The sequence below is a fragment of the Pavona decussata genome, unplaced genomic scaffold, assembly GCF_977016875.1.
Source record: "Pavona decussata unplaced genomic scaffold, jaPavDecu1.1 SCAFFOLD_371, whole genome shotgun sequence".
Taxonomy (NCBI): Eukaryota; Metazoa; Cnidaria; class Anthozoa; order Scleractinia; family Agariciidae; genus Pavona; species Pavona decussata.
Window position 1 is genome coordinate 1010823 of NW_028145747.1, and position 26367 is coordinate 1037189.

The 26367-nt window shown below is 39.4% G+C and overlaps 1 protein-coding gene, 1 long non-coding RNA gene and 1 pseudogene across 5 annotated transcripts in view; 2 read left to right on the forward strand and 1 right to left on the reverse strand.

The window, feature by feature from the left end:
• The window catches only part of LOC146452367 (uncharacterized), a 176731-nt pseudogene that overhangs the window by 82581 nt on the left and 67783 nt on the right, over nt 1–26367 (forward strand). The window contains exon 2 of the transcript XR_014859771.1: nt 8218–10670. The product of XR_014859771.1 is annotated as an uncharacterized LOC146452367 (transcript). The remainder of the gene's footprint in view (nt 1–8217; nt 10671–26367) is intronic.
• Nucleotides 1–26367, forward strand: part of LOC146452369 (uncharacterized) — a 160228-nt gene that overhangs the window by 66078 nt on the left and 67783 nt on the right. The window lies entirely within an intron of this gene.
• LOC146452377 (uncharacterized) lies at nt 16070–18313 on the reverse strand. Of its 2 annotated transcripts, none has more exons than XR_014859779.1 (3): nt 18128–18313; nt 17541–17621; nt 16070–17439 (listed from the first exon to the last, which is right to left on the reverse strand). It is a non-coding gene; the product is annotated as an uncharacterized LOC146452377 (long non-coding RNA). The 2 variants fall into 2 exon arrangements; XR_014859780.1 differs by having other exon boundaries at nt 17541–17850.

Genomic DNA, 26367 nt, shown 5'->3' on the forward strand with positions numbered 1-26367 from the left:
TTTCATGTTCGCTATTTTGAGTCTCTTGGCCGAAGGCGAGTTTTCGAATCTAGAAACTACGAAAAGAAAGCACGAGAGTACCTCAGACGCACGTGATAGTAACAGAAAACGTTTCGGCCTTATCTTATGATTCATTATGCAATTGAGCCCGGCTTAGATAATCTAGAAGAAAGAAAAACTTTGTGAATTTAGCCTCTGTCCGGATGTGATAAGGAGACCTTCATATAAACACGGACCCCAATTTATCACTGTTTCTACTGGTCTGCTGGTTATTTTTTTATAGGGGGTGGGGAGGGTGGAATTTTAACCATCCCAAATTATTTTCCTTTTCCCTCCAAATGTCATTGTCTTAGATGACCCCCATCCCCTCCCCCCTTGCCCTTAAACAACACCTCCCAAAAGGAAAATAGTTCACGGGCATACTAAAGATTCGTCTATTACCTCCACCTTTGAGGTCAGTCTTTTCGGTATCGCCCCTTTCAAGACCAGTCCAGCCTTACATATCAACAACAAACAAACAAAAACAAGTAACAACAAATGTAAAATCGTCTCTTATTGGTCACCAAAAGAATACCCTACGTCAATACGGACAATGGGCCTTTTGCTCTAACTGGTCACATGGTAAAAAATCCGCCATACTGGATGTCAAAAAAGCGTGGCATCCTCCACTGGGACATCGAAAACCCCTGAAAGGAAAGTCAAGCTTGACAGGTTGGAATTCCTTTGTGTTCAAATCTACTACATTCTTTTGCCATCCAGTATGATGGATTTTGTACCATGAGACCAGTTAGTGCAAAAGATCTATTTGCTCCTTGTCTGAGCAAACTAAACTCGTAAATTTTCCACCAAGAACAGGCTACACTTAATTAGATTCCGACGATTATGCTGATTCTTTGGTTTTGAAGAGTTGGGACGAGCCTAAGACCTACCCTACACACGCCACATATTAAGGCCATTCCGCTTGGTTCTTTTGGTGTTGCTATAAAAGAGAGTCGGGACACTTTCCATTTAGCCAAAATTTTCGGTTTAACTGGTTGAAATACAAACAAAACGCACGGATCTAACGGACACGGCCTTCGGAGGTACTACACCTTTCTCCTTTCAACTGTTTGGAATGGAAATTTCCGGTTTGTTGACTTCTTAGACAATCTGTAAGTATTTTTCTAAGCTGCCAATAAGATTACAAGTTAGTAGTATATGTTCAGTGGAATTAAGCCCCGTTACTGCCTTCCCCTGCCTTCCCCTGCCTTCCCCTTGGATCCCCTTAATTAATATTCCTAAGCGTCGAGGTAATGACGTCATCTATTGTTATAACCTAGGGAAAAAATGCCTTCCTGCATACTAATAAATGTCGAGGTTTACTAATGAGCGTCACTCTTGCACAAAGGAAACAATAGACATGCCTATGCTTGCCCGCTCTATTCCCACCCTGATTGGATCTTAAGATTTATATTGTCTGTTTTGAATAAAAAGCGGTAAGATTTCGAAAGCGCTATCGTTCTTGCAATTGCTTTTGCTGGGAAAACTTTTTTTCGATTTTCAAAACGTTAGTACCGTTGAAAATTTTTTCACCAACGTTATTGATGTTCAAGCTGCCTTGAGCGCTTGTTTAACTGTCCGCGACTGGGAGGTGTTGTTTGAAGCCCCGTTTGCTGGGAAAATTTATCTCCGATATTTCAGGTTATTCGTGACGATTATCGATCATTACCGTTAAAAAACAAAACACACACACATATATACACAAAGTGGCGCTGAAAACTCTATATTTCAAGTTTGTTTGACTATTACAAGACCGTTTTCTTCTATCTATCTCGAGGAAATAAAAAACTATTAAAGTCACGCACCGTTAGTCAGTTAATTATGCGGGTCCACGAGCCTTAAGTTGCATACAAATTAGTTCAGTTCTGCTGGAAAAACCCAAGGGAGTATCTTGACGCATTAGTATATAATCAATTTTATATAACTTAACAAGGATCAATTAAAACACGCGACTTATAATTGCTAGCAATAGAACCAGACAAGAGATACCGTTTAAAAAACTTTATTAAAAAACAATAAAGGGTTAAATACACAGCGATTTTAAGCGGATGAAATTAATTAATCTTCATCTTCTTCACCCATGGAGTACTTGTAAGGATTAAATTTCTTTTGCCGACGTTTCCTCAGCCGTTTGCCATGAGCTTCATGATCATCCAAATAATTTACAAATTGAATCCGACGCCTTTTTCGCTTCGGGGCTTGTTGTGATGGGGTTTCTACTGTGGGAGGAGGGGTCAGGAAAGGAGGGTTTGAGGGTGGTGCAGGCGTGAGGCTTTCTTTGTATGGTTTTTGAGAGATAGCCGCTTGTGTTAATTCAGGTGTTACGTTAAAAGGGTTGAGGGGAGTGGGGAATGCTGCCGTGGCTGTCGAAGAATCTAGTGCCCTTGATGTTAAGTCTGGAACAGCGCTGATTATTTCTTCCGGTCGTGTTCTTGAATTTAATTGTTCTTTAAAAGCCAGGTATCTGTTTTGCAACTGAAAGTATCGTTTAGCTTTTTCATCTTCCCGGAGATCGTTTCGAGAAAGCATGCCATCCATACTGCCCTTTATTTCTTCCATAGCTGGAAGTACCGGGGGTGTCGCTATGTTTTGCTGCTTCAGATATTTTAAAAGCTCTTGAGGAATGTTTTCTTGAAATATTGCTTGCTTAAAGCCTTCTTCGCTGGGGAGGACGTTTGTTCGCAATCTACAGTTGTCTTGGGTAGTGGTTTTCAGATCAATCAACAGATAACCAAAAGGTCTTTTCACAGCCTCTTCGTACTGATTTAAAAAGAAATCCGTTTGGCCGGGATACATTTGCTTCGCCAGAGTCAAGATTTGCAATTTGTCTCGTGGATTCTTAAATAACACCAAATAATGACTGTTAAGGCTTATGCTGCGGCTACCTTTTCCCTGATGGAATAGATTCTGCACGATATAAATCACACTGAGATTACGATGATGAGAACCACGAGTAAAGAGGTTCACAATTCGCTTGTCTTTACTGGCGTCAATCATCTGATCATCAAACACGATCAAATTCCGTGTGTTTACATTAAAATAGGAATCCTGCTCCAAAGCCTTAGGAATGCCCTTGACGAATTCAATATGTGGCATGGCGACTAGCATTTCTGTGTACGCAGGCTGCCATTGTGAATAACACCAAACGATCCTCTCCGGGGGAGGGTGAATTGTCTCCGAAGCTTGTTGCAATAGAGATCGAACCCAGGCCGTTTTTCCAGACCCCGTCATCCCGGCAATCATGGAAGTAAAAGGATGCTGGAAGCGAAACCGCTGACATTTTTCTGGAGAAAACGGCATAGCTCTGAATGGTGTGAAACTCGGCGACTCATTGTGCTTATTAAACATATGTCTTTGCATGTTATCTTTTCTACTAAAGGATTTTTCGCAGAAAGAACAGAACCAACTCATGTCAACTCAGTGAAGACTTAACGTGAACTGAAAAAAACATCGAATGTGTCACATTTATATAGAATTAACCCCTATTTTTTTCCCTCCTCCTCCCCCTCCTCAATTCTATTGTTTTCCTCCTCCTCTCCCTCCTCCTCCTCAATTCTGTTGTTTTCCCTCCCCCCCCTCCTCCTCCTCCTCCTCCTCCTCTTCCTCCTCCTCCTCCTCCTCCTCTTCCTCCTCCTCCTCCTCCTCTTCCTCCTCCTCCTTCTCCTCAGTTCTATTGTTTTTCCTCCTCCTTATTTCTAGTGTTTTCCTTCTCCTCAAGTCTATTGCTTCCCCCACACCCTACACAATAAAAGGGGGGAACTTACTTTCTTAAACTCATTCCATGATCATGTCTCGCGTTGTAAAGAACAACCGAGGTTTCCTTCAGCTCCTTTCTGATTGCCCTTCCAAGCAGCGTCAGTTTCTCTTGAGAACAGCTACTCCACAACAGTTGCATGCGTTATTGCAAGTTATTTATAACGTACTTACAGAAAACATACCAGTGTCTGAAGAAGTTAGGGCCATATTGCGTTCGCATAAGGATGCTCTTCTAAATCTTGCTCAGCGAAATGTTCCTTACAAGACAAAGAAACGCGTCCTTGTGCAAGAGGGCAGTGGGTTTATACAAGAATTACTGACCCCTGCAATTAGTAGCTTGTGGTATCTTATGTTATAAAAGAGACCGTGGATTCTGAAATTTGGTCATTTGTGTCTCTCTTTTAACGAGTGCTGATCAATATGAAGAGAAAGATAGATTTGGTTGAAGAAGAACACGAGAGTGAACATGAAGAAAGCGAAAGTTCTGATGATGAAAGCGAGAATGAAGAACCAAGAATAAAAGATGTCTTGGACAACCTTTCCAACGCCGTTTCCAGAAAGCACGCTTCTGAACTATTGCATAGTATGGCTGCTTCTAAAAATATCTTGTTCTGGACACCTAGTGGACTGTTACTCCGAAACCAGCGCGCAATACCAGTAACAAACATCTCAGAGCTGGTCGAGTATGTGTTACTCCCTCATAACGAAGATGTCGCCAAACCCCGTGCGCTCAATACTTTCCTAGATGGACTCGCAGAGCTCGGAGTGAATAAGCGACTGGTCAAAAATAAAAAACTTCTAAGCGATTTGTTAGAAAAAGAAAGAGGATACCAGGATAAAGAGGACGAATCAGGTAATGAGGCTAATGATGAAAACTTGTCAGACAGCAGTGAAGAGGAGGAAACCAGTTCTGAAAATAGCCAACCTGAAGAGTCTCATAACAGCGGCCCGGAAAATGATTGGGAAGAAGAAGAGGCTGAGAATAGTAGCGACTCAGTTGATAATTCAACTATAGCTCAGGCAAAAGTTCATGATCCGTGCCGACACTGCAACAGTTCACATGGATATGATACCGTAGTCATGAAATGTCCTAAGTGCTTTTGGGAAGATAACTGTAAAGTTTGCCCTATATGTGATCACAAGATTCCTCTTGAACGAAAGTACGCCAAGGAATCTCTCCGTCGATGTTATGATTGTGGAGCGATCACACACAAGGATGAAAGGACATCAAAAATGACATTCTATCCCCCTAGCGATGACGAGGATAAAGATGATTAACGCTGTCATAAGAACTTTGCTTTGTACTTGAATTGTTAAACGATTTAAATAAAGAATTTTCAGTAAATTCAGAGCGTGTTTGATTTTTTCAGTGCGCACCAAACATAACATGCAAATTAATTTAAGCAGGCAGGAATCGCTGTGTATCGGACTCTTTTTTTCATTGTTTTTTAATAAAGTTTTTTAAACGGTATCTCTTGTCTGGTTCTATTGCTAGCAATTATAAGTCGCGTGTTTTAATTGATCCTTGTTAAGTTATATAAAATTGATTATATACTAATGCGTCAAGATACTCCCTTGGGTTTTTCCAGCAGAACTGAACTAATTTGTATGCAACTTAAGGCTCGTGGACCCGCATAATTAACTGACTAACGGTGCGTGACTTTAATAGTTTTTTATTTCCTCGAGATAGATAGAAGAAAACGGTCTTGTAATAGTCAAACAAACTTGAAATATAGAGTTTTCAGCGCCACTTTGTGTATATATGTGTGTGTGTTTTGTTTTTTAACGGTAATGATCGATAATCGTCACGAATAACCTGAAATATCGGAGATAAATTTTCCCAGCAAACGGGGCTTCAAACAACACCTCCCAGTCGCGGACAGTTAAACAAGCGCTCAAGGCAGCTTGAACATCAATAACGTTGGTGAAAAAATTTTCAACGGTACTAACGTTTTGAAAATCGAAAAAAAGTTTTCCCAGCAAAAGCAATTGCAAGAACGATAGCGCTTTCGAAATCTTACCGCTTTTTATTCAAAACAGACAATATAAATCTTAAGATCCAATCAGGGTGGGAATAGAGCGGGCAAGCATAGGCATGTCTATTGTTTCCTTTGTGCAAGAGTGACGCTCATTAGTAAACCTCGACATTTATTAGTATGCAGGAAGGCATTTTTTCCCTAGGTTATAACAATAGATGACGTCATTACCTCGACGCTTAGGAATATTAATTAAGGGGATCCAAGGGGAAGGCAGGGGAAGGCAGGGGAAGGCAGTAACGGGGCTTAATTCCACTGAACATATACTACTCAAGTTTGAAACGAAATGAAAAAAGCCCTTCAGTTTGACATGAAAAGTTACCGGAATTTCCAGCCGAAAATTCGGCTTAACCGCGAAAAGCGCCTTCGGACACCGTATCTGCATGCCTTACCGATGATAAAAACTTGTTGACTGGTGAATATAATTATGTCAGCCTGGATTATTGAAAACCGGCCTGCTCAAATGACGCCTTGTTTGAGATTGATCTTGCATGCTAGGATTTGAGTGTTGAAGAGTGGTAAGCGGAGAAATGTGATGCTAGTTTTTAAGTTAGGTGAATACAAACGGTACACGCGGATCAGTCAGTGATAATACCACTCTTCTACATTCAATTCCTAACAGTATGCAGGATTAGCTCAGTGGTACAGCATCCAAACTAGTCATCGGAAAGTCTTCGGTACGACTCCAGCCGGCGACTCTTGAAGGGGGAACTCGGATTCCGTTTTTTTAAAACTCTGCCTGTGTCACTGATTAAAAAAAACAATACATCCATCGTTTATTCACTAGGCTTAAAACATAACACTAATGCAAGTTCATGTAAATCTTTGCGCACACGCACATGAATGAAACACAAATAATATTTAAAAGATCCATAAAATTTCGGTAGAATTCCTAGTGACACTTGTTTTTCATCCAGTCTCTATGGAAATGGGTTTCGAACTTAGGAATGTTTGATTGTTTGTAGCAAGCTGCAGAGCGCTTTAACCTCCAATTCTATTTAGTCGTGTTAAGCGCAATGTTGCGTGTTGGAAAGTTGAGTCCAGCCGTACCCGGCCGGACACGATGTTGCACATGGCCGTCCGGACGACAAGATGCTTTAAAACGTTACATAGCTGTTCTTTATGAAGACGTCTAACAAAAATATAACCTAGAATGATAATTAGCAGATAGAAGACGGACAGACACAATTCATCAGTTGGATGCAATACTTTGTTACGGGTCAGGAGACTTTTACATGTTGGGTCACTAATGGATTTTTAATAATGCGTTGGCGTAATTTGTTTTTTTATGAAGCAAAGAAGCTAAACAGTTCTCTATAGAGAGACACAAACTCGTCAGTGGTAATTAAAAGCTAAAATGGTTTCTATGTTTGCTTGTGTCAGTTTCTTTACCGTTCAGTAAGGAGCTTTGCTCTCGAGTTGGAAAAACCTCAGTTAAGCGAATTCAAAATTAAAAATTATCTGCTGATTTATCGTGTAGAAAACCCGAGTGGAGGGGGGGGGGGGGGGGAGAAGGTTGGAGCACTCCCGTATTGTGGGCTTTAGGGAGAGGCACGCCTAAAAGGGAAGCCTATTTCGCCCACGTAGTATCTGTAACTTGTAAAAAAATAAAAAAATAATAATAAAAAAAATTAGCATTTTATATGATCGCAACGTAGACCGTTAGTCTTGAGGGGTAGCAATTTTATTCTAAGTATTACAAACGTGCCAAAAAAAAGACCAGAACTTCCTAACACAGGTTGTAAAGCAGAGAGTTTGCCCTTCCTGTGCAATAACGAAGGGGGTATTTTTCTGTGTATGGCTTACCTATGAGGTGTAAAAAAGAGAGAACAAATTGTGGTTTTATGTATGTGAAAGGGTTTCTATTTCGGCACAGGTTGCTCTATGAAAGGGTATTAATCTGATCGAGGGGATAAACCTTCGGCAGTAGCCTCCCCGCATGAAACTATATTGAGCACCTGAGTAGCTCCCCCCCCCCCCCCACCCCACCCAGCGTTAAATCCATACACAAACGACTTTAGTCAGTATGAGTCAGCGTTATGTAGTTCAACTTTATGATGTGATTAATTTTGAATCTGAACTGTTTGAATTGTTTAATACAATAAGTTTCAAAGGTTTGTTCATTAATTAAATGGCGCCGTGGAGTCTTTCCTTGAGGGTCCCTGACTTGTAATGACTGCCAGCCCGTTCACACAAAAAGCGCAAAAAACAAATGAATAAAAGCTGAATACAGCACTTAAAACAGTTATCAAAACAGGAACTAGAGGGAAACTTCCACAACTCGGTAAATATCTTAATCATTCATTTGTACCTTTAAATATCTTGATGCTACTTTTAAGCATATACCTCTCCCCTTAAGTAAAAATTGTAACAACAATTAACGTAGGTTCCGCTTCCCTTATATGATTGTAAGAGGGTTTTTAAATGTCTGTTCGCTAGATTATTAAAACCTCGCACATAATATTTCTAACGGATGAAACAGTTCATTCAAAAAAGCAAAGCTATTAAAGTACGATTCATAATGAGCTCTGCTTGAAGACAGAGAGGCCAATAAATCACAATTTTGACAGCCATTGTTTTGGTGCTGGAGTCAAAGTCTCCGCTCTCATTCAATTTGTTCATCGAAACATGAATGCGGTGAAAATAAACCTTGCGTCAACTTAGGGTCTTTTGTGAAGTAATGACCTATGACGTTGTTTTGAAGTCTCATACGAGGGCAGCGATTTGTGGAATTTTTTCCGTGTTTAATAAACAGCTCCGTGCTAGTAATCAGCTCTCAAATTTATTTCATAAAATACAGCAGGGTGAACGTTCTCTGTTAGTAGTCATGTCGGCGATAATAACAGCCGCGTTCAAAGCTACTTTCGGCTTACTCGTGAATAAAGCCAGGGATAAGGCAGCCGAAAAGTTAAAAGAGGGTGATGTGACGGATAAAAGACTCCGAGACTTGATTCAACGTGAAATCGACGGTATCAAGTCTAAGTTGGATGGATTGGCAAGAAAGGATCTTCTGGCAGCCATAGATGCTTTTGAAGCAGGCGTTAGGTATCTGTATCAAGCAATGGACGCAGATGCTGATGCAGCAATGACAGGGGAAGGAGAAAGGGGCAATGAAGAAAAGCTTGATGCAGTTAGCTCGGTTTCACCCACACCCATGGTGAACACAGTGGCTCTCGCTACAGAAATGGGCAAAATGGAACTGACCGACCTCAACGAAGAAACGAAAAGGGCGCTTTCTCATGCGAAAAAGCGATTTGAAATGGCTCGAGAAGTAGCAACCCATGCCTTCAACAATGAAGCTCTGAGTACGTTGGACCGCATCAAAGCTATCCGATATCGCGTCATGGCGACAATGTTAGAGTCAGCTGTGGAGACTGTGGGAATTTCTGCCGACTTGTCATCCTTATCTGTCAAGAGTGCTTTGAAAAATGCACTACCAGAGTGCGAACAATGCCTTCAGAAACTCAACTCTTTGCCTGATGTTCAGAACAACTTTAAAGTGGAGCTCGAGAAAGGCCTGCTAAATATGAAGGGTCGGTTTGGTAAAGATGAACGAAGAGAAATAATTTCCGCTGTCTGTCAGGTAAATCGCGCAATCTACGATGCCACACAAGCGGCCGGCAAAAATGGAGATATCTTGAACTGTCCCCCCGTTGATACTGGAGAAGACATAATTGACCCTCTGCGTGACGACAGAGTTGCAAAAGTATTGCGCAAAGTTGGCATGGAGCACTGCTGTTTAGCATGGTCATTTGGTGAGGAGGGTGAAGAGAAGCATAAGCTGCAGCATCCTATCGGTATCGCTACAAACGCAGATGGACATTTTATTATAGCAGACTTTTCGGATGAAAGTGTGAAAGTGTTTGACAGCAGTGGAAAGTTTGTTCTCCAATTTCACCTTAAAAGTAATGACACTTAGAAGGACTTATGTGTTTGTGATGTCGCCACTGATGTGAACAGCAACATCTATGTACTGGTCGAGCTGGAGCTTGGGGCTGAGCCGGAAGTTTACGTATTCAGTCATACCGCTGACCTGCTACACAAGTTTCCTGTGAGGAGAGGGCGCTGGGGCAGACTGGCAGTCACCAATAACAAAGTGCTGGTACTGACAGTTGGTGAGACTGTGGATGTGTACGAGCATGAGGGGAGATATGTACGCAGCATTGGAGAAGGGATACTGACGTATGCATTGGATATCACTGCTAGTCCTGATGGTCAGGTCATGATACTGGACAGGTATGATTCCTGCGTGTTCATATTCACCGAGGATGATGAGCAGCAGCGTAAATTCAACATTAACACCAAAGAAGATGACTACTGTCGCATTTCATGTCATCCATCTAGGGAATTTGTAGTCGTCGCTGGACGGGAACGAGCAACAGAGCACCCGTGTGTGGCAATATACACTAAAGATGGTGAGTCCGTGAGGAGAATAGTATTAACTGAAAACAAGAATTTATATACAACCGGGATTACAGTGAGCATGGAGGGTCACATTGCTGTGGTTGTTAGTGATTTTTCCGATAATGGCAAGGTAATTGTTCTCTAGAGTTAGTGATCATGAAACACAAACCAACATTCTTTTAGTGAAAAGTAAAACGAAAGAAGTTTCATGACAACAATTAAGTCATTTCTCTTCGCGACAATTCAGGATTATCAAGTGACTCTAAAGACATTTATTACTGCTTAGCTATCGACTGTAACAGTGACTACGTTCACTGATGTTTACTTTTGTTTTTTCTTTTTTGTTCTTCTAGCTTGAAATGTATAATTCAATATCATATGTAATGAAGAAAACTTACGAAAATGTACAAGTTTTCAAATAGCATAAAGAGTTAGGTTTTAATATTGAGGGTGTATTCCCCTGGGGGGGGGGGTGGCGTATCAAGAAATGGTCCATTGTAGTGAGTCAAATTCGTCTTCACAAGTCCAAACAAAAGCCTTTTGTTGCTTATTGCGCTCAGGGAATTGCTCCGAGACTCGGCGAAGATGAATTTCAAATCGTCACAAAATTGTCGGCGTGTCAAATTAGCGGCACTAGGGAAGAGGGGTTTGGAAAGTTGCGGGAGGTTTACTATTATTGTTATTGACCCCAAGCAAGAAACCTGGAAATGCTAAGTTCTTTTATACGATTTTGGATCACTTGATAATAGCGCGCAGCACAACGCTGCAAAACAGTGAAGCTTTTATCGATGGTTTCACCTGGTCAAGAGTTGTGAATTTCAAAACTAACTTGCCTTACTCGTAATAAAAAAAGAAAAGAAAAGGCTTCGTTTATGTATGAAAACTTGCGCTTTGGATTGGAAAAATCGTCTGATTAGAACGCTTGATTGAAAAGGATCAATGTGGTCGTTGTCATTTTAAAACAAAAGCATCGGTTGCTGGCGCGGCTCTTAAAGAGTTAGTTTTAAAACCATCACGCTTTCACTCGCGACGCGACGCTTTCGCCAAATATGCAAATTTCGAACTCGTGCAGTCTTCGGCTATTTTTGAATTTCCCTCGTGAATTTCGCTATTGTAATAACAGCGAGTTTGAATTTCCCTCCTGAATTAATAGGCCTTTGTTTGGCGCTAAAGCTATTGTTTCAAAATCTCCTTTTATGGCCGTATTTGCGACACTAAACAAAGAGCATTGTCTTTGAATTTGATCAGCTTTTCTTGATACGGGGTACTCCCTTATATGGGCTATATAGGTATGTGCGGCGCCAAAGGGTATGGTTTTTCAGTCGCTTTGGTCATAAATAGGGTATCGATTTTAGCCATTTTGCCGCCCTCTTGGTAATAAATAGGGTACCAATTTTTGCACTCTAGTCTTGAATTCGTTTTTTTTTTTTGAACTGAAGTTGACAAGACACTATCAGGTCATAAATAAGGTATCAAATTTTTGGTCAGGTCATAAATAGGGTAGGCAAAATCACAGATTTTGGTCATAAATAGGGTAAGGGTTTTGGGAAGCGGGCCGCACACCCCTATCCATTTTTTTTGGGAGTACCCCCCCCCCCCCCCCACCCGGGTGTATTCTTTTAGGACAATTCTGGTCATTCTTATTGTGGTTCAGGAATAACAGAAATTTTATAGACAGAATTTTATTTCTGCAAAGAATGCAGTTCTGCCTAATCCTTGTATTCCTATTACAGAATAGTCCCAAAAGAATGCTCCCCGAGTCACCTTGACGCTTAGTGTAATCCAGTTATTCATCTCATATAAGAAGGTTTAGTTACAACCTTTTTATTTTACCTTTACCTGGTCTATGTTGTAGACGTTCAAAAGGTTTTTATAAAAATAGTTTTTCGCTGCTATAGATGCAGTATGTTGCTGTTATTTTAAACACATTGAAGAACCTTGAAAATAATGAATCAAGGAGCACAACTTTTACAGTGCAACAAACTCAACCGGAGCCACCGAAAAATGTACAGTTTGAAATTTAAAGAAATGTTCTCGTTTTTGATTGGCTTACAAACTACCAAAGCCAGACTCCTTTGTTGTCAATGTGACTTGTGATTGGCTGATCAACGTCGGGTGGTCCCAGTTGAGTTTGTTGCACTGTAATAAGCTGCTTATGTTTTTTACCAGTCATATGGCAAAGGATGCCACAATTTCTCACCTTTTTAAGCTATTTTTATTTTAGTTTTCCTCTCCTGATAAATTATTATATTGTTGACAAACTATTTTCATGGCAACTGATCAAGTCTTTTCCTTACTTAAAACATTATTATAATTGATTTTCATCTGCTTACGAGTATGATAAGTGAAAGTTGAGCCTTGAAAATAATGAATCAAGGAGCAGAACGTTTTATTAGCCGCTAATGTTTTCTTACCTGTTATATGGCAAAGGATACTGGAATTTCTCATTTTTAAGCAATTTTTTCTTTACATTATGTATAGCCTGAGTATCAGACTTTTAGGGGGGGGACAGAGGGGGGTGGGAGGGGGAAAGAGAGGAAGGCAAAAAGGGAAGAAACAGCTTCCTCTCCTCCTCTCCTTCTTCCCCTACCCTCCCTCTCCACTCCCCCCTCCTCTTAGGAAGGCCTGATACTCAGGTTAAGTTATCTCCTGATAATTAATGGTTCTATTTTTGGCAAACTATTTTCATGGCAACTGATCAATTATTTTGCTTACTAACTGCAGTAATTTCAAGTATTGTCAAAATTATAATCTTCTTACAATAATATTATAAGTATTGATTAAGTGTCCTAGGACTAGATTGACAGCTCCACATGCAACTATTATCCTGGCCAATAAGACATTAGCGACACTTGACTGTTTTGGAAATTTTTTTCATATATTTTTCTTTGCTTCAATAACATCAACATCTTTCCCACAAGTCGCTCATTAACATAATCTCTCCCTCCCCCTTTGTTTAATGTTGAGGATTTACGCTTGTTGATTTGTCTTTGTTCATCGCCATTGAAATGGGAGAATGCATATGTAACTTTGCACCTGCATCACACTTTTTGGCACATTTCTTTAACATTTTTTATTACACTGATTACCACATGAAATTTCCTAAGTAATTTCACCACTTTGAAGGAAGACCTAAACAAACAACGACAAATTGTTCTTTCTACTTTTAAATTTGGAATTGAGCAGTAAGAATCCCCGTGCAGTAGACTTTCTTTTTCTGTGGCTCTTGAGAGGACATATTTGTGTGGCTTTCAAACACGTGTGAACACTTAATTGTTATAAATTAAACTAAGGGCGTTGATATTGGTACCAATTAGTGGACGTCTTAGGAAACAAGTAGTTCATTTCAACAGCTTTTATGGCCTGAGATTGGTTGATTTGGATCCATTTTGGTTCTTATTTCTGATTCACAAGGCTGGAGTGCCTTAATGCTGCTGTTGTACATAAAAACAAACTGTTAGCGAAGAAAACTGATGGATAGTAAACAGATTATTAAAGGTTGTGAAAAGTCACTTGCAGCATCAGAATTCAAGACTGATTGACTGATTTTAAATTTTTTGGCACATTGTTTTTTAACTTTTAAAAATTGGTGGTGGGGGGGAGGGGCTGCAGGCCTGGGGTGTTTATGATTTCATTTTAGATACATGTACATGCAGTTGATATATAATTTACATATTGTGGACTGTTATTTTCTTATTTTTATTCTCTACAAAAATGTACTTACTTAATACAGTTATCACTAGTGACCGGTGCTTGTAATACAGTTTGTAGTATTAAGAGAATCGTTTATTTGGCTTTCTTAAGAACTGGAAAGAATTTTCTCATTTCTGTTAAAACAAAAATCAGTCTTAAATTAATGTAGTTCAACCACCGGTCAGAAACATTAACTTTTATTGAAGTGTATTAATTAGTTTATAATCTTGTGTAATCACTGTGTATTTGTACGCTGATATAATTGGCCTTGTGTTAACACTAAGAAGAGATCATGTCAGCACTCAAGAGAGTTTTGGAAGCTGTAAAGTGTTTGTTGGGGTTGACATAAACATTCAAGTTCTCCCAAACCTACTGTAGTCAGGTTATTTAGCAACTCACACAAGTTTGTAAATTGAAGTGTATTCCCTATTTCAATAAAGTCATATTGGATTATTAGTTCTAAGTAATACTGTGTCAGTCATTTAGCATAAAAAATCCCATTTTAATTCCTGGTCTTATTTTCAAACACATAAATTCGAATTTATTTTCCAAATGAATTATTAATTTTCTTTGCGATAAACTTCATAGACAATAATTGTCTATGAAGTTTATCGCAAAGAAAATTAATAATTCATTTGGAAAATAAATAAAAATTCATAATAATTATTATTATGAATTTTTTTACAATTTGTTGTATGTGTTGTTCCTTCACCCCTACCCTTTCTCCCCTACCCCCCCCCCCCCCACCTCCTATGACGACCTGCCATGTAGTATGGTGTTTAAGATTCCTCGCTATCTGTACCCAAATACAGTACAAAGAATTTCTGGAACAGTCTTATTCCAGCAGCTACACTTGTGTTCAATAACATCTGAACTGACACAATTCAGCATTTCATCCACAGACTGTAAAGTTAGAACAACATGAGTGAAGCAGGATTTGACCTTCCAGTTAATACGGACACATCGCACACTTCTTAATATTTCTGTTTTCTCTAATATTAATCCACTTAGTACGAACACACACTTTGTAATTGGAGAATTCTTGAAGTGAAACAGATGTAATGTCATAATTGACGGATAATTTACACAAAGAAACTGTATTGTCTGTTATAAATTAATTCTCGGAAAGGTCAACATGGTTTCTAGGAATCGGCAATGTTTAGATGACGATGGGATTACGACCCGGTCACGCTGTCTATTTGAGAAAACGTCAATGATTTTTGGCCCGATTTTAATATAATAACCGCTATACATGTAATCATCGAGTGAATGAAGGGAAAGCAATAATTTAACTGTTGTTCTGGTGAAAAATTCTTATGGTGGATAGTGAGTAGGGATCAAGCATCACGTGTTACTGATGTTTGGAAGTATGTAATAAAAATAGTTTTTCGTAGAAAAGCGGAAGCTGTTGTCATTGTGTTACGTCATCTGAGGGCATCCGGGGAATCCCTTAACTAAAAACGAGTAAATGAGCGCAAAGTTCATGCCTAAAGGAATAGAACCGATTTAGCGTAACGATCCTCTGTTAATAATCAATGATGTCCATTAAACAAGCTAAAGCTTATTGAGCTAAATTTAGTTCCCTTCTGACTGCTGGCGGAATGAAAAGTGATCACTAGAAACCCACAGAATGTTGAATTTTTAGAATAGTAAAAGATGAATTCTGAAAAATATCGCATGCTACAATCTTGGACAGAATAAAATAAGAAATAACCCCCCTTCCCCCAAAATCATGAATTCATGTGCAAAGCAAACGCACCATTTTTCCATCATCGAAATGGGAGGGAGGGAAGGGGGGTGGCCTTAATTTTTCTTTTGATCTAAGATTGTAGGAAGGGTCACTCAGAAATAACTTGAGTGCAACCTGGAACTGGAGAGCGATTATAAACCGTACATATATCTTAGTTTAAAAATCAGCTTATGAAACTGAGTTGCATAGTGTACCGGCAGGTGTTCTTGAAGAAGAGGGGGGGGGGGGGGGGGGAGGGGGAGAATAACGAGAGGGTCAGACGGTAATATTAAATCCGGGTGAGTTCTCTTTTGCTGAAGACCCACAGGAACCCTAATACAAACATTAGTACCCTCCGGGGACAAAATCTTTTAAACTGTAAACAGGAGCCATAATCAGGGCTAAATACACCACTAGACAATACAGTATTTTATCTATCTTCCATACAATGCTTACTGGTTACTTACACTTCTAACAATACAATACTCTACTTTCAATTCAATACATACCGCTTTAAACATACAAATAACTAGATTACTTACCCTACAAGTTACATGCTAGAATTACAATCTAAATGAAAGACAGTTTGAAAATACACAATGAAAATACAATCGTGGTATATAAAAAGCGGCCAGCTCTTTGCTAAACCAGTTACACATGCAACCTTATGGTAATAACTAAACCAAGTATGATTTAACCTCTCCTTTGGAATAACCGTATAACCCAGACTTTTCGTTATTACAATAAAGTTTTACTGGAATAATTGTTTTGAAGTATTACAGGGTAAGTTATTTGGCATAAAAATTCCCATTTTATTTACTGGATTTATTTTCACAAAAATTCGAATTTATTTTCCAGATGGAAATATTTTCTTTACTATCAACTTAGTAGAGAAATTACGATTTTTTTTACAAATATAGTTTTTTGTTCCTTCACTCCTCCCACCTACCCACTTCCCATGATAATCGCTTGAGATTTACAATACTATTTACAAGGCTAAAAAGTTAAAAAGATATCAAAAACCAAACGTTTTCGACTAATCAAGTCATCCTCAGGGTAAAAAGACCGTCCGCTACCTGCATATTTTATATGCTTTAGGTGATTCCCGATGGGAACAGTTTCGCTACGTAAGAATGGACTTGTTTGTTCAGACTGGGGCTCCATTGTTGGATCAGTAAGCCTTCAATGATTCTGCGCTTGTGAAAAGATTGGGCAGTACAAAGTATTCACCAACTAAAAGAATGGGTCAGATTCTCGCGTAGGTGACGGGCAGGTACAGAGTCATTAGAGGGGTTCCAATGTTCATCGATTTGCACCTCCACATTTCTCCTGGTTTCCTCGATGTAATCAACACCGCAGGAACAGTCGCCTTTGTAGACCACATGTGATCTGTGAGTGTTTTTGTCCTGAAGGTTGAAAAGACTTTGATTTGTCTTGTTTGCCAGTGGACGATGAAAATGTGTTTGAAACCCGTGAAATTGTTCAGCTTAGAAATAAAAGTCTTACTAAGTTTTTCATTTCATTGGCAGTAATGGAAGCTTGATAAAAATCTTCTTACGTTCTTCAAAGAGAAAACTCGGGAGAAGATTGTCATCTCTGGGTGGATCTTGTAGAAAACTGTTCACTGTTTGAGAAATAAAACGCTTGGGGTATCCCGAATTTAGAAAGGTTGCTTCCAGTGTTTTGATGTCGCTATCAAAATTGGAAGAGATGCGCTTAGCTCTGTGGAGGGCACCAGTAATACGTTTCCTCACTTTTCACTAAAGTACCTCTTGACGTAGCCTCCCACGCAGACGTTCTTAGGGGTTCGTCACGCGTTCTTGCCCAGGAACGCATGACGAACCCCTAAGAACGTCTGCGTGGGAGGCTACTCTTGACGACACCATTGACTACATCATCGAAGAAATTTACACGCACAGCAAACTACCTCATCTCAGTTCTAAACTTCTCTTCAAGCGCCATCACTGTAATGTCAACAAAAACACAGTGTTCAGTTTCAAAGAGCTAAGCGCGTTGGTGTTCCTAAATCCCCCGAGCAGAAGTCTTTACCGCCATTAGCATAGCCAGCGCAGATCATGGAGCAGGCGCTAAAATTTCCCGGATAGGCCTTTTGATAAGTGGATCGCGCTACGATTGGGAGAGAGACTTCCATCGGAACATATGAGGTACTTTTAGGAAGTGTTTCTCCAAATCCTTCCAAAAACAATAAAGGAATAAATAAATAAATAAATAAATAAATAAATAAATAAATAATAATTAAATGAATATCATATCATATCAAGAGAAAAACAAATAAAACAAACCATTCCTGAAAACAACTATTTCATATTAAAGAGTTTCAAAACTATATATATTTATTTTTTATATTTGGTACTAAATTTTAATTACAATGACAATAGCAATGGCAATGATAATAACAGCCACAGAAATCGAAACTGGCTATGGCAAAAAATTAAGGAACTTAACTCACCGTTATGTGGGTACCAAATAGGTGATGGTTGTGACAATTTTTAAAATTTTACTGTACGTGGTTCTTGTGACAATTTTCCGCCTATTGCAAATGCAGATTGTTCAAGAACCATCACCAACTTGAGAGCCATCTTTTACTCAGTAAATCTGGTATGGAAGAAAAACACGGGGTTATCATAATTGTGAAAATTAACTTTCTTTAAAGGGCCCTAGTCAGCCACACCTTTGTTTTTGTTTATATGCGAGAGTTTGGCTATTATATTTTATTCGGAGCATGTAGAAATGAACGAAATCACTGTGAAACTACTAAAGATAATGAAACATACTTTCAGGAACACAACTTACAGTTGAGCAATAAGATTTCGCTTCACCAAACAATATCAATAATTTCGATGGCATCGAAAATGGCGGAGGCTGACTAGGGTCCTCTAAGTGGTCGATATTAAAATTAACCCCACCTTGCGCTACATTTTGATGGCTTGAAGGAAAATAAGGAAAGAAAAACGTTGAGATTGTGGCAACTTTTCAATTGTTTCCCTAGGTTATCATATAACTCTAGGGAACTCTAGAGGTGATTGTGAAAATTTTCCGCCCATTGCAAATATGAAACTATCACCATTTTGAGAGCCATCTTTTACTCCATAGACCTGTGATAAAAGTAAAACGCGGGGTTATCATAATTGTTATTTCATGAATCACACATTTTCTTTTGTTATTCAACATCCTTTATTTAACTTACATCCTTCATGAATATTAAACTAACTGAAACGAGGGATTTATACAGATAAATCCCTCATTTACATTAGCAGTACTGCGAGAAACGCACACATCAGGTTGCTTCTATTGTTCTCCGTTTCTCACCTAAGTGTGACGGTACTAATTAGCCGGCGTTTGTCCCCTTGAACAAAGGATCGCTATTCATGAAATAAGTCAGATAAATACCTACTTAAAATTATCACTGTCATTGTAACTATCACTTCTGTTAGGTGGTCAATATTAAAATTAACCCCACCTTAGGCTACATGTTGACGGCGTAAAACAAAATGAGGAAACAAAAATGCGCGCTGGATGACCCAGTGTTTGCCGCTCACACAAAGTGTTGTTCATGCCATTTTAGTATTGTCGCCTGAAATTTCCCTACTCTCATTTAATCACAAATCCGTTTTGTTCACGAATTATTGACTTACATAGAAGCCTCTGAGATGTTCTTTACATGCATGATTAAATAAAGTAGAATTGTTTCTATCCTTCGTAGAAACGTTTCAGATACTTTAAATTGCCTCATTATAAGGGAAAAACAAATTGGAACGCCGTCTCGTTTTTTGAAATCGAGAAAAGTTAGAAATGACAGTGGAAAACATTTTTCCTTTTTTAACATGCAACTGTAATTAATGTCAGAGTCATGTGTGATATTGGTTGGTTGGTTTCTTCATTGCTGTGTTGCTTCCCTAAGCGGGAACATTTTTACAAATTGTCTCTCCTCACCCGGGTGTATAAATGGATACCGGAGACATACTGCTTTGGGGTAACGCTGCAATGGACCAGCATCTCATCCAGGGGAGAAGTAGTAATACTCCTAGTTGCTTCATGCTACAGAAACCGAATCAAGCTCCTGCCCCGTGTGCCACTAAGGCTCTTGAAGTGAATTTACCTTACCTTTACCTACCGAAATGGCATGTACCTAAAAGAAAGTTTCCAACAGACACAAACAAGCAAATTAACTTTGTCCTTTAATATCCCGGTCTATCATTTGGACGCGATGCTAGATAAAAGAAAAAGAGAAATGGCAACGAAGAACTTGCATCCTCCGTAGTTCTTAACTGTAAAAAATTAAATTACAGCTTTAGTTGTGTTGGTTGTGGTGTCTGGTCTAAGTTATGATATTATTTCGTGAGAAGGAATGAAAACGATGTCTTATAGAAAGACGAAGAGAATTTTCTATGTGAAACCTTCAAACTGAGAAAAGATAAGGTTATTGTCGTTTTGATCGAATAAAAATCACACACCTCTGGTAAGGTTTACAAATGGTTTCAATCCAAGAGAACAGGAAACGAACGATCTTGCCTTTGGCGATTCAAAACGGCGTTTCCTCTGCAGTCTCCGGCTGCAAGAAGATGGACACTGCTTTTGTCATAAGAAAGTTTCCATAAATACACCATGTTTGTTAACTTTATGATCAGTTGGGGTAAGTTCAAATCTTTAAAGAAATGCAATTAAATTTATATCTCTGCGGGTCCATTTCCAGCGCGCACTTTCCTGTGAAACATAGCCGAAAGCAGGCATAAGTCTACCATGTTGTTCTAAGATCGATATATGTAATTCTCCATGATAACAGATATATTATTTTAAATTAGAGTAAAAGAATGTTCTGCTCGAAAAACTCACCAATATTCTTGCTACCGTAAGCAAGTATATTTTTTTTTATGGAAAGTTGTTGTAGTAGGAGGAATCTAGGGCAAATTTTAAGACAGTTACAGCACCAACTTCTGTAAGGCCCGGTTCATACGTCGAACTTTACATGAGCCGAACCTAATCATTTGGTTCGGCGCATGTAAAGATCGACGTATGAATCAGTTAGGATCGACAGATTTGTATTTGGGTCGACCCGCCGTTCTATTCGACTGCACTAGTCGTATAGAACGGCAAAAGTTCGACTTTGATTCAGACGTCGAACTTTTCATCTGCCGAACCAAATGCATACGTTACGTATAAATTATATCAATAATATCTATCCCAGAGGCCTGTGCATTCCATCGACTTGGCATGTGCGCAAAGGACTTCATTACGCGGGATGCCCTGAGGGGGCATACCGTGTCTAAAAACGGGTCGATTTCTTTTTACGCGGGATGCCCTGAAGGGGCATACCGTGTCTAAAAACGGGTCGATTTCTTTTTTACGCGGGATGCCCTGAGGGGGCATACCGTGTCTAAAAACGGGTCGATTTCTTTTTTTTTTTTTTACGCGGGATGCCCTGAAGGGGCATACCGTGTCTAAAAACGGGTCGATTTCTTTTTTTTCTTTTTTTTTTTTTTCTTCCTCGTAGCTTTAAATCGGTACATTAATTTATTCATTAAACTCACCCCTCTTCTACTCGGGGTGTATTGTTCTGATTGTCTTCAACAGAAGCAGGCCAATCAAAATCCATTCTTGTCGCTTACATCGCGAGGGAGGGGACCCACTCACCCCTACCTGTGTGACGTCAATGCATCATTTGATATATTTATTAAAGACGGATTAAGTCGCGCCATATTGTTTTAACATGTTCTGGACTCAAGTGTGCCGTTTTCAAAGGGAAATTTCACCATTTTGAAGCGGTAAATCGAAAGAATAACTTCTAAGAAGCACCCGACACGTAAAACGGTGGAAATTGGTGAGTTCTTAGTGAAGGAATCGTGCTTTGTTTGACAGTCTTAGACCACGACGCGAGACTGAAAAGAGGTCATTGAGAAGCTTACGTTATCGTAATGGCATTTGACAAATTTCCGCTGATAGTCTGAGTCGCGTAACACACGGAAAACAACGTAACGCGATCGTCATGACTCAAACTATTCCATTAGCAAGGATAGTTTTATCAATCGGCGAAGCATACAGTTGGAATAAATGAATCAGCCCCAGCATCTCGCGTAATGCCAGTATAGCAGGCATCTTGTTTTTTTTTCTTCCTCGTAGCTACAAATCGGTACATTAATTTATTCATTAAACTCACCCCTCTCCTACTCGGGATGTATTGTTCTGATTGTCTTTAACAAAGGCAGGCCAATCAAAATCCATTCTTATCGCTAGGGAGGGGACCCACTCACCCTTACCTGTGTGACGTCAACGCATCATTTGATTTCTTCATTAAAACTGCATTAAATTGTGGAGCCATATTGTTAACATGTTCTGGACTCAAGTGTGCCGTTTTCAAACGGAAATTACACCATTTTGAAGCAGTAAATCGAAAGAATAACTTCTAAGAAGCACTCGACATCTAAAACGGTGGAAATTGGAGAGTTCCTGGCGAAGGAATCGTGCTTTCTTTGACAGTCTTAGTCCACGACTGCAGACAGAGAAGAGGTCATTGAGAAGCTTACGTTATCGCAATGGAATTCCCGCAATTTCCTTTGAAAACCTGAGTAACGTAACACAAGGGGAACAACGTAACGCGATCGTCGTGACTCAAACTATTCCATTAGCAAGGATAGTTTTATCAATCGGCGAAGCATACAGTTGGAATAAATGAATCAGTCCGGGCATCACGCGTAATGCCAGTATAGCAGGCATCTTGTTTTTTTTTTCTTCGTCGTATACACAAATCGGTACATTAATTTATTCATTAAACTCTCCCCTCTCCTACTCGGGATGTATTGTTTTGATTGTCTTCAACAAAAGCAGGCCAATCAAAATCCATTCTTGTCGCTTATATTGCGAGGGAGGGGACCCACTCACCCCTACCTGTGTGACGTCAATGCATCATTTGATATATTTATTAAAGACGGATTAAGTCGCGCCATATTGTTTTAACATGTTCTGGACTCAAGTGTGCCGTTTTCAAAGGGAAATTTCACCATTTTGAAGCGGCAAATCGAAAGAATAACTTCTAAGAAGCACCCGACACGTAAAACGGTGGAAATTGGTGAGTTCTTAGTGAAGGAATCGTGCTTTGTTTGACAGTCTTAGACCACGACGCGAGACTGAAAAGAGGTCATTGAGAAGCTTACGTTATCGTAATGGAATTTGACAAATTTCCGCTGATAGTCTGAGTCGCGTAACACACGGAAAACAACGTAACGCGATCGTCGTGACTCAAACTATTCCATTAGCAAGGATAGTTTTATCAATCGGCGAAGCATACAGTTGGATAAATGAATCACCCCCAGCATCTCGCGTAATGCCAGTATAGCAGGCATCTTGTTTTTTTTTCTTCCTCGTAGCTACAAATCGGTACATTAATTTATTCATTAAACTCACCCCTCTCCTACTCGGGGTGTATTGTTCTGATTGTCTTCAACAGAAGCAGGCCAATCAAAATCCATTCTTGTCGCTTACATCGCGAGGGAGGGGACCCACTCACCCCTACCTGTGTGACGTCAACGCATCATTTGATCTATTTATTAAAAACAGATTAAATTTGGCACCATATTGTTAACATGTTCTGGACTCAAGTGTGCCGTTTTCAAACGGAAATTTCACCATTTTGAAGCGGCAAATCGAAAGAATAACTTCTAAGAAGCACCCGACAATTAAAACGGTGGAAATTGGTAAATTCCTTGCGAAGGAATCGTGCTTTGTTTGACAGTCTTAGACCACGACGCGAGACTGAAAAGAGGTCATTGAGAAGCTTACGTTATCGCAATGGAATTCCCGCAATTCTGAGTAGCGTAACACAAGGTAAACAACGTAACGCGATCGTCGTGACTCAAACTATTCCATTAGCAAGGATAGTTTTATCAATCCGTGAAGCATACAGTTGGAATTAATGAATCAGCCCCAGCATCACGCGTAATGCCAGTATAGCAGGCATCTTGTTCTGAAAAAGATGGCGGGAAAAGAAGAATGTGCTTGTTCTTCTTGTTTCGAAACAACTGAATATACTTGTCTAAGATGCGAAAGATTTAAAAAAAAATCTATTCTTGATGTGCACACGCACTTCAAACCGACAGAAACTTTCCAATACAGGCTATATCAAAGGCGAAGCCGCAAGACTTTCCAGAACAAAATCTTCAAAAACAACATTTGAAGAAAACATTACTCTATTCAAACAGAAATTACGCAACAGAGGTCACCTCGATAACCTTATAGATAAAACTCTTTCGGAAGCCAACCTCCGCGAAAGAATGTAGGCACTACAAAACAAACTAAAAACCCGCAAAAACATTTTGAAGTTTGTTATGGAATATCGCCCTTCTGTGCCTAACCTAAAACAATTCATGTGAGTAAATACAGGGGCCATAATCAGGGATGGAGACCGTAAGCGTGGGGTCCACGCGTCCCCATGTGTTGTACCAAAAAATATATTTTTAGAAAAAAATGCCCCCCCCCCCCCCCCCCCCTTCATGTCATAAACCCGCGTGAATACACGAAAATTTGCGTGGGGATACTACCTTATATGTGACACGGAAAGCAGCTGAGAAAAAAATCACTAAAGATAAAAAAGTCCTTACGTGTCTGAGTACATGCCCGTAGAGTGTAAGCTTTTTTTCATTCATTCAACAGTAGCGACGCACGCAGCGCCACCGTTTAGGCGCATTTTTGACTTTACTGTGAGAGTCATGTGATCAATAGGCCGCTTATCCCAACTTCCCCCGTCTTCTTTCAATTGTTATCTTTTCTTTGTGAGAGTCTGATTCCTTAAATGTGGGCACTGAGGAGATATTCCCTGGTAGAATTTTAAAATTTGGACGCCATTTTTTTGAACGAGTATAAAAAAAATTTCAATTTCTCCACGCGCGATCCTGGCCGTTTATACACGTGCGCGCACGCGCGTATGGCACATTTTTTTTTCTAAAAATAGATTATTTGGTACAACACATGGGGACAAGTCCAAAAGTCAAAATGGCATATCGTTACGGTCTCCATCCCTGATTATGGCTCCTGGTAAATGACACTTGATAGAAAATCAGCCTCTGCCTAGGGAGATCTACAAAGACCCTTCCTTACTTTCGTGCAGAAAAGGGAGATCTTTGAAAGACGTACTCGTAAGAGCAAATTAGCTTTGAAGGTCATATTCTTCCTATCTCGACCAGTAGGAGCCGTGTTAAGCCTGTCTTTATTATTTTAGCAAACAAGCCCTTCCATGTCAGAATTCATCTTTCCCGCCATTTTGAATCTTGTTGAGTAAAAACAACAGCCGCTGACCACGAAAATCTACTTTCTCACTTTAGCTTTAATTAAGTTCGACTTCACGTAGGTTCGACGTCTGAATCAACTGTCGAACTTAATTATTTGGGTCGACCTTAATAGGTATTAGGTTCGGCTCATGTAAAGTTCGACGTATGAACCGGGCCTTACAGCACCAAATTTTGTAAGGCTTGATCAAAATAAAACATGTTCTCGTACTTTTTCTCATAGTAACCAATGAACAATTGTACACTTTAAAAACAAATGCACGCCGATGGATTTGATTTGCACATAAACCCATTTAGCTCTAGACAAATGGTTATGTTGCGTTTCTTACTCTAAAAGTAAAAGGACACTGCTTTTTTCATAAGAAAGTTTCGACAAATACACCATGTTTCTTACATTTCTTTAGCGCGCACTTTCCTGAGAAACATAGTCGAATTAGCAGGCATAAGTCTATCATGTTCTTCTGAGATCGATATACGTAATTATTCTCCATGATAACAGATATATTATTGTAAATTAGAGTAAAAGAATGTTCTCTTCGGAAAATTTACGAATATCCTTTTTACTGTAAGCAAGCATATTTTTCATCGGCAAGGTTGTTGTAGTAGGACAAACTTAACAAAAACTACACATTCTGTAAGGCTTGATCAAGAGAAAACATGCTCTGGTGCTTTTAAATTGATCTGTGCGGGTTCATTTTCAGCGCGCACTTTCCTGCCAAACATAGTCAAAAAGAGGCATAAGTCTCCCGTTTTCTTCTCAGTCAGTCGAGGTAATCATTCTCCTTGATAACAAATATTATATTTTCATTACACTAAAAGTAAGTACTCACGAATGTTCGTTACCTTAAGCAAGAGAAAGAGAAATTTAAATTTAAGACAAATTGTTTTGACAGTTGAAGCACTTATTTTTGTACGGCTGAATGAAAATACAATGCCTTTTTCTTAGGAAGTTAAACTGATCAAATAACAAAATTCTATGAATCAGAAGATTATATTAAACTTTGAAGCATGAGAGGACGCAGTGGAAGTCTACTGTAAGTACGACGTCACGCAGAGATTTAATCTTTGTGGTTCCTTGAGGCGTCTGTAATCTCATTCAATATGACAGAGAATGAGCGGCTCATGTTATTCTCACTTCTTTCTTTGCGATCTGGACAGTGTTTTTGAATATCGTAACTCGATACAAAATTACCGCATTACTCCTCATATAAGAAGATGGCGAGGATAAATTCGAATTAAATAAGTCTGTGGCCTGCCAGTGCTTATGTACGTACCGTCTAATGAGAGGTACCAAGCAATTGTTGATCATGCCGATCAAAAAATATATGTATACCTTTAATTATATAAAAGGGACGCGTCGGCAAAATACCAAGATTGTATGACGCTTTGCTTGGCCACGTACTTTGTTTTGTAA